Raw genomic sequence first — 10,652 nt, 5'->3', positions numbered from 1 at the left:
GTCTATAGCGTCTCCATTGTTGTTATTACTCCTCCTTGGTTCCGGCGCTCAGCTTGACGACGGCGTTAGTCCCGCCCCCTGGCTCTGATTGGCTAATCGTTAGTCCCCCCCCCGGCGCTCATTGGACCGATCGTTTTTCAACCGAGAGAAACCGCTGTTTCATGTCACGATGCCAGACCAGAATCAGTCAGCTGGTGGAGTGGGCGGAGACAAAGGTCTGGACCCAGGCAAGGAAAATGTAGAAGTTGATTCCAGCCGTTCAAAGCTTCAGTTCTCCACAGCTTTCATTTGGAGGAAGAAACGTCTCAGAAACGAAGCTTGGAGACGGTCGATCCAATGTTGGGTCGATGGGAAGATCTGGAGGAGTTTTATTGGCTTTTTTACTGTTTATTTTACATTAATGCTTGCTAGCGAGCTATGTGAACTCATCAAAATGATGTAACGTCATGAAAGGAAATACCAGAGCAGCAAAAATACCTGATTTGCCTTTTCAACAGGAGCACTAACCGTAGCTGCAGACCTACAGAGACGCAGTCAGAGCGTGTCTGTGTTCCCTCAGATCAGCACTGCTGCCTTCAAATGGGGTCGTGTTCACTGTGTTCACGAGGAGAGTCCACATGAACGCCCCCCCTCCTGGTATTCACGACTTCGGAAGTGGAAATTTTCTGAAAGCTCCGAGTTCACGAGTTGTGACGTGTTTGTTGATGTTTTCAGAAATGGCGGAGGCCATGGGAGTTCATTTTTTGGTGGATGGTAAGTTCATATATTGTAATTTTAGTCGTATAGAGTTTTTCTTAGTAATTTTATATGTCTGAGGAAAATGGCCTCATCTTTTTCCTCTGTCATTATGCCTTTGCATTTCCTGCATTCTGTTACCCGCTCGCTAGCTAGCTAAATTGTTAGCCTCGGTGAGTCGTCAACGAGTCGTCTTTTGGCGTCCATGTTGCCTAGCAGCGGTGCTCTCACTTAACCACTTGAACGCCAAGTATATCGTGTACCCGACTTCCCATGTCGTAACCATGAGCTCATGAGTTCCATTTGAAGGCAGCATACCTCCGCCAATGAGGTAATGTTTTCGCCCCTTTTGTCCTTAAACCCTAACCCTCTGATGCTGAGGGAACATGAGGACGACCCCGCTCAGTGTGAAGTCTGTAGTCTCACTGCAGACAGGATCCATCACAGAGGGGAAATCACCTTACAGCTGAACAGCTACTACAATACACTGCCAATCACTTTGTCTGCTTTCAGAAGCGCACAGTATAAATACAAAGTCCTGTCCTGATAAGAAACAGAGCTGCAGTGCAACAGCTACAGAGCAGCAGTTAATATCTAACTGAGCTGCAGCGGAGCCACACACACACACACACACACACACACACACACACACACACACACACACACACGCTCAGTCTGCTGTTTGCTCTGCTAAGGCTGCCTGCCTCTAATTGACAGAGCAAACCAGCGCCTGAGTTACACTCAGAGCCATAATGGCGAAGACGCCGTGTGAGTAAGAGCGATCACAAGGCTCGTTTACTTGTCAGATGAACATAATTCACGAGCCGCTTAACAAAAGAGAGCAGACAGGCGTGACGGAGCTGAAGTGGGACGCTCGCCCTCGTCCCTCCGGACCGCCGGAGACAGGGAACAGAAAGAGAAGCAGGTTAATTAGCTCAGTCAGCTCCGCAAATTAACAGCAGCAGCGTGGCACATTTTCACCAGAGAGCAGACAGAGGGAGCGGACCGGACCGACCCAGAAACCGGTCTGAGACCTGATCTGAGACCTGATCTGAGACCTGAGGAAGCCTGCGGCCGAGCAGCAGAGACACAGAACGGGTCTTCAGGAATGTCGTCTAGGTGCTGTGACCTCTGACCTTTCACCTACTTACTACTGGTTGCTTGTAATGTCAATGATCCAGACAGTGAAGCTCATTCTGCTGCTGAGCTCTGCAGACTGATCAACAGTTCAGGCTAAGACTCATTTTCCCTTTTCAGCTTGGAGAAAACTATTCAGTGTTTCACAAGAAAAAGCAAAAATAGCAAAGCAAAAAAAAAAAAAACAGATTTTTTTTTAATTCACTCGTTTACTTAACAGGGACAAATTCATTAAACATTGTTTCATATATAAAATACAAAGCAGATGTCATGCATGCAGGTTTCTAGCCGAGGCTAATTTGCAATGTTTGTATAATCACAATGTTTTTGTTTCCTTTCCCAATTATTTTGCGACCTGCTGTGGGTCCCGACCCCCAGCTTGAGACCCACTGAGCTAAATGAGCTGTAATGTAACTGGTGGCTTCCCCAGGCTCGGGGTCACGACCCCGACATCCTAATCAAATTAAAATGGCTGCAGTAATCTGTGACAGTTAACTGGGTTACTGTCCCCCTGCAGAGGGAACTGTCACTGATGGGAGGCTCCCACGGTGGACCGGTCTGACGTGGGACCGGTCTGACGTGGGGCCGGTCTGACGTGGGGCCGGTCTGACGTGGGGCCGGTCTGACGTGGGACCGGTCTGACGTGGGGCCGGTCTGACGTGGGGCCGGTCTGAGGCAAAAGGGTCAATGAGGTTTGAGCATATCTATGATGGCCTCCCTCCTGAGCCGGGAGGCCTGCAGCTTGTGGCGGACAGTGAAGCGAAGCAGCAAAGCCCCAAACGACTACACAAGTAACGTTAATTAAAATATTACAATAACGCAGATAATGTATTCATATTTGTATTCAGAATAAAGGCTTTGTTGTTGAAAATGCATTTACGGATCCGACTGCTAGCCTCTTGAGATCCGTAAATGCATTTTCAACAACAAAGCCTTTATTCTGAATACAGATATGAATACATTATCAGTGTTATTGTAATATTTGATGACATAAAAGTAGTATTAGACTAATGTTACATTGTGTAGTCGTTTGGGGCTTTTGCTGCTCCGCCACAAGCCTGAAGCTCGGCCAAGAAAGCAGCGGAGAAAGTTGGAACAAACTTTTAAATCAAGCCTTGTAGATCTAATCTGAGTGAAGATTCAGAAACTGGATTGCTTATTTCTTGCCTCAAATTTGTTCAGAAACAGATTTTGGTGGACTGCTAAGGTGAAATAAGTGAAAGTTTATTTACTTCATACAACGGAACCCGACTGCTCATGCTCAAACCCCATTGGCTCACAGAACGTCCCGGCCCAGGAGGGAGGTCTGGTCTGATGTGGGACTTGCAGGGATACAGGGTCGGCTGCTGGAAGAGGTCTGAACTGAACTGAACTGAACTGAGAGGATTTGAGGCTAAAAGCAAAGATGCAGCAGGAGATAAAGAGATGAAGAGGCGTCTCCTCACTCTTCTGAAGGAAATGTCACAACACAGCCGCGTCTCCACTGATGTTACTGTGAAACTCAAGATCTTAAAACCAGCAACATAAGTTCTGTATCAGGGTCTGTTCAGCTGAAGCCCTGGTCAGTCCTCCTGAGTCCACAACAGACAGACAGACCGTACAACATACACATTAACACACACACAGACATTACAGCATGTTAACATTTCAACATGTTTGACAGTCCAGTGTGTTAGACACAGCTTTGAAAATACTGCTGCTGCTTTCATCCTTCAGCAGCCTGTTATCTATTACAGTGATTCTCAACCTTTTTCATATCAAGGATCCTAATCTAGTCCACATTAGAGCCACAGACCCCCATTTGATGAGATTTTGTCTCTTGAACCCAAATCTGAGATTGTCTTTATTGTCAGATATGATTTTGTCCAGAACTCCATGACTCTCTGTATTGTAGGCAGAGAGATAACAGAGAAACTATGATCAGAACAGTCATTCTTCTACATTCTCTAATTGTGTTAACTTGTAAATTAAATAATGCTGAAGTTTAACAATTCATCAATTTGCTGAGGACCCCCCGGAACCCCCTCAAGGACCCCTGGTGGTCCCCAGACCCCACGTTGAGAACCACTGCTCTAGGAGAGAGAGGGGGAGCTTCACTGAGGGTTTGATACTGACAGAAGCTTTCAGGTGACAGAACTCTGGCGGCCATCTTGGAGGTCCTCAGCTCTGTGAACATCTGACTGTGTTTCTGTGTCAACAGAATTGAACAGACGGTTAATTTCTGTCTGTTTCTGACTGAACTGATCATTTCATCACTGATCCATCTGATTGATTTAGTGTTTAGATAATGTCAGCTTGTTAGCTAGCTAACCATAGCATCTGGTCAGCTAACCATCACTGTCTTGTTGTTAACACATCTGATTAGCACATTAGCTAACGTAGCTAGCAGCAGCTAGCGTTAGCATGTTCACATTAACATCAGTGTGTTTGCTGGTTATTATTATTTTATTTTTTATTTTTTACCTTTATTTATTCAGGGTGGTCAATTGAGAGCGGGTGCCCTCTTTTACAATGACGCCCTGATACAATACAATAACAATAAAGCATCACAGAGAAAAAACAAAAAAACACAATATAACAACACAATATATAGAAAATACATAAAGCCATACATACATATAACACAAAGCATCTTTGCAGATCAATAGAAACAGGAACACTCCACTGTTACCATGTCCTTCAATAAAAGTTTAAAATGATTGAGTGAAACCATCTGTTTTAGTTTCAGCAGTTCCTGCAGCCTGTTCCACTTGTCTGGTGCATAAAAACTAAAAGCTAATTTCCCAAGTTCAGTGTTAATGAAGGGAGCTTCAAGAGTCAAATGCTCCTGTGCACGTGTCTTATAACAGAGAGATTTGAGCTTTTTACTGCAGGCCTGTGGCTAGTTAGCTAGCTAACAGTTTGTTCAGGTTAACTGAGCTGACTCTTCTCAAGCTCCAACTCTTCATGTTTTGGAGTAGAGACTAGGGCTAAAGACAAGACAGTTTACTGTGTCACAGTAACCTACATTTGGAAACAAATCCACCTTATCACACTATTCACTTTCACTGAGAACGTTACTGAATGGATCTACAGCCACACCACAACAAGCTGACTCAGCTGCTCTCTGCTGACAGCTGCTTCATACACATTTACACTTTATTCACTAACACAGTGGTTCTCAACCTTTTTCATATCAAGGACCCTAATTTAGTCCACATTAGGGCCACAGACCCCCAATTTGATGAGATTTTGTCTCTCAAACCCAAATCTGAGAATATTTTTATTATTAGATATGATTTTGTCCAGAACTCCATGACTCTCTGTATTGTAGGTAGAGAGATAAAAGTGAAGCTATGATCAGAACAGTCATTCTTCTACATTCTCTAATTGTGTTAACTTCTTGTAAATTAAATAATGCTGAAGTTTAACAATTCATAAATTTGCTGGGGACCCACTGGAACCCCCTCAAGGACCCCTGGTGGTCCCCAGACCCCACGTTGAGAACCACTGGACTAACACACAGTTCTCCAGTGTTCCTCCATCATGGAGACTCACAGGGTTGCTTGTTGATTCGTGATGCACCTGAAAAGCCTCTATAACCTCTACAACAATGGTTCTCACCGTGGGGTCCGGGGACCACCAGGGGTCCTTGAGGGGGTTCCAGTGTGTCCCCAGCAAACTGATGAAGAGTTAAACTTCACCATTATTTAATTTAAAAGAAGTTAAGACAAGTAGAGAATGTAGAAGAATATTTATTTTGATCATAGCTTCACTGTTGTCTCTCTACCTAAAGTACAGATAGTCATGGGATTCTGGACAAAAACATACAAATATTCTCAGATTTGGGACAAATCTCATCAGATGGGGGTCCGTGGCTCTAATGTGGACTAGATTAGGGGTCCTTGATATGAAAAAGGCTGAGAATCACGGCTCTATAACATCTCATTTTCATACTGTAGGCCTGTGTTGCAGTTATGTGTTTTGTTGATAAGTAAACACAATGTTAAATGACTGAGGGCCGGAGGGTTCACTGTGGGTTTAGTGCTACAGGAATAGAAACCAGGCAGTAGAAACAGTAGAGGCCTGTTGGATGTTAAAGGATGTGTCATTTTCAACACAGCCATGTTGTGCCGTGCTACATGCCGTGTTGTGTTGAGCTGTGTGTGTGCCGGTGTGTGTATGGTGTGTGTATGGTGTGTATGTGGTGTGTGTATGGTGTGTGTATGGTGTGTATGTGGTGTGTGTGCCGGTGTGTGTATGGTGTGTGTATGATGTGTATGTGGTGTGTGTGCGGTGTGTGCCGGTGTGTGTGTGTGTGTGTGTGTGTGTGTGGTGTCACGGCTCCATGTTAGCGCACCGCGGCGCTGCGGAGAGCTGCGGCGCTGCGCCATGGCAACGGGGCAGATCCAGCTCTCTCTCTCTCTCTCCCCTGCCTGCGCGGCTCGCCCTCGGTGGATCGCCATGACGACCGGCCCAGATTGCCGGTCACAGTGTGAGGTCAGTGTTTCCATGGCGATGGACCAGCTGAACGGTAATCCGTCCTTGTTTATGCGCTTGCAGAAAGAGGGCGGGTGGGTGGGGCAGGGAGGGGTGGAGTCCTGAGCATGTGTTAGCGTGTGTGTGTGTGTGTGTGTGTGTGTGTGTGAGCATGTGTGTGTGAGGGATCTCTCTCGCTAAAGCCGCAGCCCCCCCCCCCTCCCTCCTTCCCTCCCTCCCCTCTTCTTCCTGTTAATAGCGAATTTGCATCATGCACTGCAGATCAAGCAGGAGGCAGAGGAAGATTAAAAGGAGGATGAACTGGAGCAGAAACCAGGAACCAGGAACCAGGTCACTGCTCTGCTGCGTCATCAGCTGCTGCAGGAGCCGGACCAGACCGGACCGGACCGGACCGCCCCCAGCCTCTCTCTCTCTCTCTCTGTGTGTGTCGGGACAGTGTGTTAACAGGCACACCCGCTCCTGTGTGTGTGTGTGTGTGTGTTTTCCTCTCCAGTCCTCCTCCTCCTCCTCCTCTGCTGCTGCAGCTTCAAACTGCAGCCGCTGCAGATCGTACAGCCACAGGAACATTCATCTTCTCTCGCTTTTTTCTTTTTTTTTTTTCTCCTCCTCCTTTAAAACTCTCCAGCTCTCTCTCTCTCTCTCTCTCTTCCTCTCTGGCATCATTCAAACGTTGCAGAGGCGCCCGATTGGCCGACAGACAGTGTGGGGGCGGATACCGGCAGCCAATCCGGTGCTCGCTCCGTCTCCCAGCCCCCTTTCCCGTGATGAATATTCACCCGGCTATACCATAACGCCCCCCCCACACCCTCTCTCTCTCCCCCCCCCCCCCCCTTCCCCTCCCCTCCTTGAATAAAAGACCCTCTGCAATTTAAATCTACACAGAGAAAGGCTTGAAATCCCCCCTCCACACACACACACACACACACACACACACACACACACACACACAGCACTGCCAGGCTCTCACAACATGGAGGAACGTGAGCTCGCTTTGTGTTGCTCACACAATAGACTCCATATCTCTCCCCCCCCCCCCCCCCCCCTCCTCCTCCTCCTCCTCCTCCTCCTCCTCCTCCTCCTCCTCCTCCTCCTCCTGCAGTTTGCAGTGCAGCCAGATCTGCAGGCTCTCTGCTCTCAGCCGGGGCTATAAATAACACCAGCCATCTTCTTTTTTTTTTCTTTTTCGTGTGTGTGTGTGTGTGTGTGTGTGTGTGTGTGTAACCCTGAGCGGAGGACGACTCATCAGTCAAAATGGTAACTGAGCTATGGCAGCGTGTTCTTCACTCTCGCCTTCGAACAAAAAACAAAAAAAATCCTCCCCCAGTTCTTCATTTTTTGTAACCGATGGGTCGATCTGGATCTGGATCTGGATCTGGATCTGGATCTGGATCTGGATCTAGAGTCTGAGCTGTTACAGTGTGTTGCTGCTGTCAGGCGGTTTATTCCAGTCTGTCATGGATCCCGGTCTGTCCCCTTGTCTTCATGCCAGACTCTGCTGGATTTACTGTCAGACTAAAGCAGTCGGTGTTTCCTCTGCTCTCTCTCTCCTGGACCTCCACTGTGTTTGATGATTGATTGATTTGATTGATTTTCTTTTATTATTTTACAAGACACCAAAGTTACAGTTGCAGCGGTCACACATTTCATTTCATTATAAAATTACAGATTATTATACAGCTCGGTCTTAAACAAAATATTCTGCCTTCTCTCCCAAGCTTGGCAAATAAAATCTGCTTACAGAAAAAGATTCCCTTCTTGAAGCACAACTCGAGTTTTTCATAATCATCCAGCCCAAAGGAATAAAACATAAATAGAGGACGTTTTACTAAAAGGTATGTTTGAATCAAAGTGTCTGAATGGGAAGTGATGATGATGATGACGGTCGAGGAGATGAAGGCTGAGAAAATAAATGTTGACGCTTTCAAAAAAAAAAATATTCCTGTTTTTTTTTGTTTTTTTTTATGTGATGTTCAGCAGTTTCAGAACCAGAGAGGGAACTGGGATGGTTTGGTTTTCTGGTAACGGGTCAGCAACATTTCATCATCACATTTCATTAGGGCAAATAATAATAATAATAATAATAATATGAATATGATTTTCCGATGATTTTTGGAAGTTTAGTTCTTTACCCCCTTGCCCCCCTCCCTCCACCCCACTCCACAGGGGGGTCAGAGGTCAGGCTCTGGAGCTGGTGGGTATTCAGTGTCTTGTTCAACGACACTTCAGCTAGGGTGTGTGTGTGTGTGTGTGGGGGGGGGGGGTGGTGGTGGTGGGAGGTTAATTGGGCCACCCTGTTCCCTAGAAATGACTGCACATTTGCAAATTTTTCCGCTAAATCACCCTGATTTTCCAGTGTGCTGCTGTTGATTTAAGGTGATCTGACCAGAAATTATGCAACATGTCAGGACTGCCCCCATTACTGCAATTCATTAAGCATTAGTGATTAGTGGGATGGAGGGTGGAGGGTAGAGAAGGGGGGTTGGGGGTGTGGGACCAAACCAAACCACAGGCTTCCTCCATGTTCTGCATCTCCTGAATGTTTCCAGAAAGTCTTAAAGAGGTTGGTCTGTCTTCAGTCTGTCAACTAAATTGTATCACTTTTTTTCTTTCTTCATCATTTTCATGTTAAACCTCCAAACAGACACATCAGACCACAGACCCACAAGTTTCTATGAACAAAGATATATACAGTAGGAAGATTTTAGTTGTTGGCAGAGGAGGCGACTCGTCATGTGACTTGGACTCTAGTCCCAGTTTTAACAGCTTGAGACTTGACTTGATGCATGAAGAGAAGACTTGAGACTTGACTTGACTTGGGTTCTGGTGACTTGGGACTTGACTCTGACTTGTACTCTGATGACTTGAAAAGGTTTCTAAAGTCTTGACTTGAGATCTTGTGTTTGTGTAAATGACTTAGATTGAAAGTGATGAGATTTGTTCCAGCAGACGACTGAATTTAAATTCTGTTTTCTGAATTTGTATGGAATGATTGAATTTATTGAAGTTGAAACTGATTATAGAAATCAAACTCATGATGCTCTTACCGAGTTTTTATCCTATTAAAACCATATTGCATTGAAAAGTCCTAGATATTTAGTTTTCTTTAAGATATTAAATTGATACTGGACTCTTGATTTGTTCTGACTTGACTTGCTGTTCTACATTTAGACTTGAGACTTGACATTAATCACATGGACTTGACTTGGTAATCTACATTTAGACTTGAGACTGACTTGGGACTCGAGCAGAGCTGACTTGGTCACATCTCAGGCTGTTGGTTCAGTCTGCTGTGTGGGGAGAGAACAGCGGTGAGAGCGACACCGTGGATTATAACAGTCATTCTTATTCATTCTCTAATTGGGATAAATTCTAGTTAATTAAATTTATAATGAAGTTAAACTCTTCCTCATTTTTCTAGGGACCCCCTGGAACCCCCTGAAGGACCCCTGGAGGTCCCTAGACCCCATATTGAGACCCACTGAACTAGAGCACATCACTGTATAACTGAACATTATTCTCAGCTCTGCCAAGCAGGTTTTGGCACTAATAATATTCATCAACAAAAAGCCATAATCACCTCTATATACTGTTTTTGCAAACCCCCTTTTTCTTTTCTTTTCTTGTTCTATGTGTATGTTCCAAGGTATATGTCCTGTTACATTAAGCTCTATGTGCATTGGTACTATTCTGATGTGTATTTTGTGTTTATTGTATGTTCTTTCTGTAGCTCATAAAAATTTCCCATAAAAATATCAATCGTAAAAATAAAAAAAATTCCTAAGTGTGTTTTCGGGATCAGGAAAAACAATTTAACCTAAAATAGAAGTGACAGGAATGATGTGTTTGGGTGCGACTGGGAGTTTTGTTCAGGAAAACCACCAGCACTATCATCTTTTAAATCGCTTCTCAAAACCCACCTGTTTAAGAAAGACTTTTTATAGTCTGTTCTGCTTTTGTCTCTGTTTTGTTCTCCTGTTTGTGATCCTTGATTACTGTTTTTGTTGTTTTTATACTGTTTTGCCTTTTGTTTTATGTTTTTTATGCCATTTCTGCCAATTTTGATGTTGCTTTTATTCTATTTTTGCCTTTTATTATTCCATCTTGTTATTTTACTTATTCTTTTTTAGTAGTTATTGTCTTTGGACTTTCTTTTATTTTGGCTGTAAAGCACTTTGTAACTGTTTCTAAAAGTGCTATATAATTAAATCGATAACACTTTACAATAAGGGTCACTAAGTTAGGGGTTAGTTAATGCTTAATAAGTATCAACTAACCCAACTTAGTGACCTTTATTGTTAAGT

This window comes from Centroberyx affinis, unplaced genomic scaffold, assembly GCF_046629955.1.
Source record: "Centroberyx affinis isolate AG114_WGS23_722 - 3 ecotype Tasmania unplaced genomic scaffold, CSIRO-AGI_Caff_v1 ptg007664l_1, whole genome shotgun sequence".
Classification (NCBI taxonomy): domain Eukaryota; kingdom Metazoa; phylum Chordata; class Actinopteri; order Beryciformes; family Berycidae; genus Centroberyx; species Centroberyx affinis.
This window is presented reverse-complemented; position numbering follows the sequence as displayed.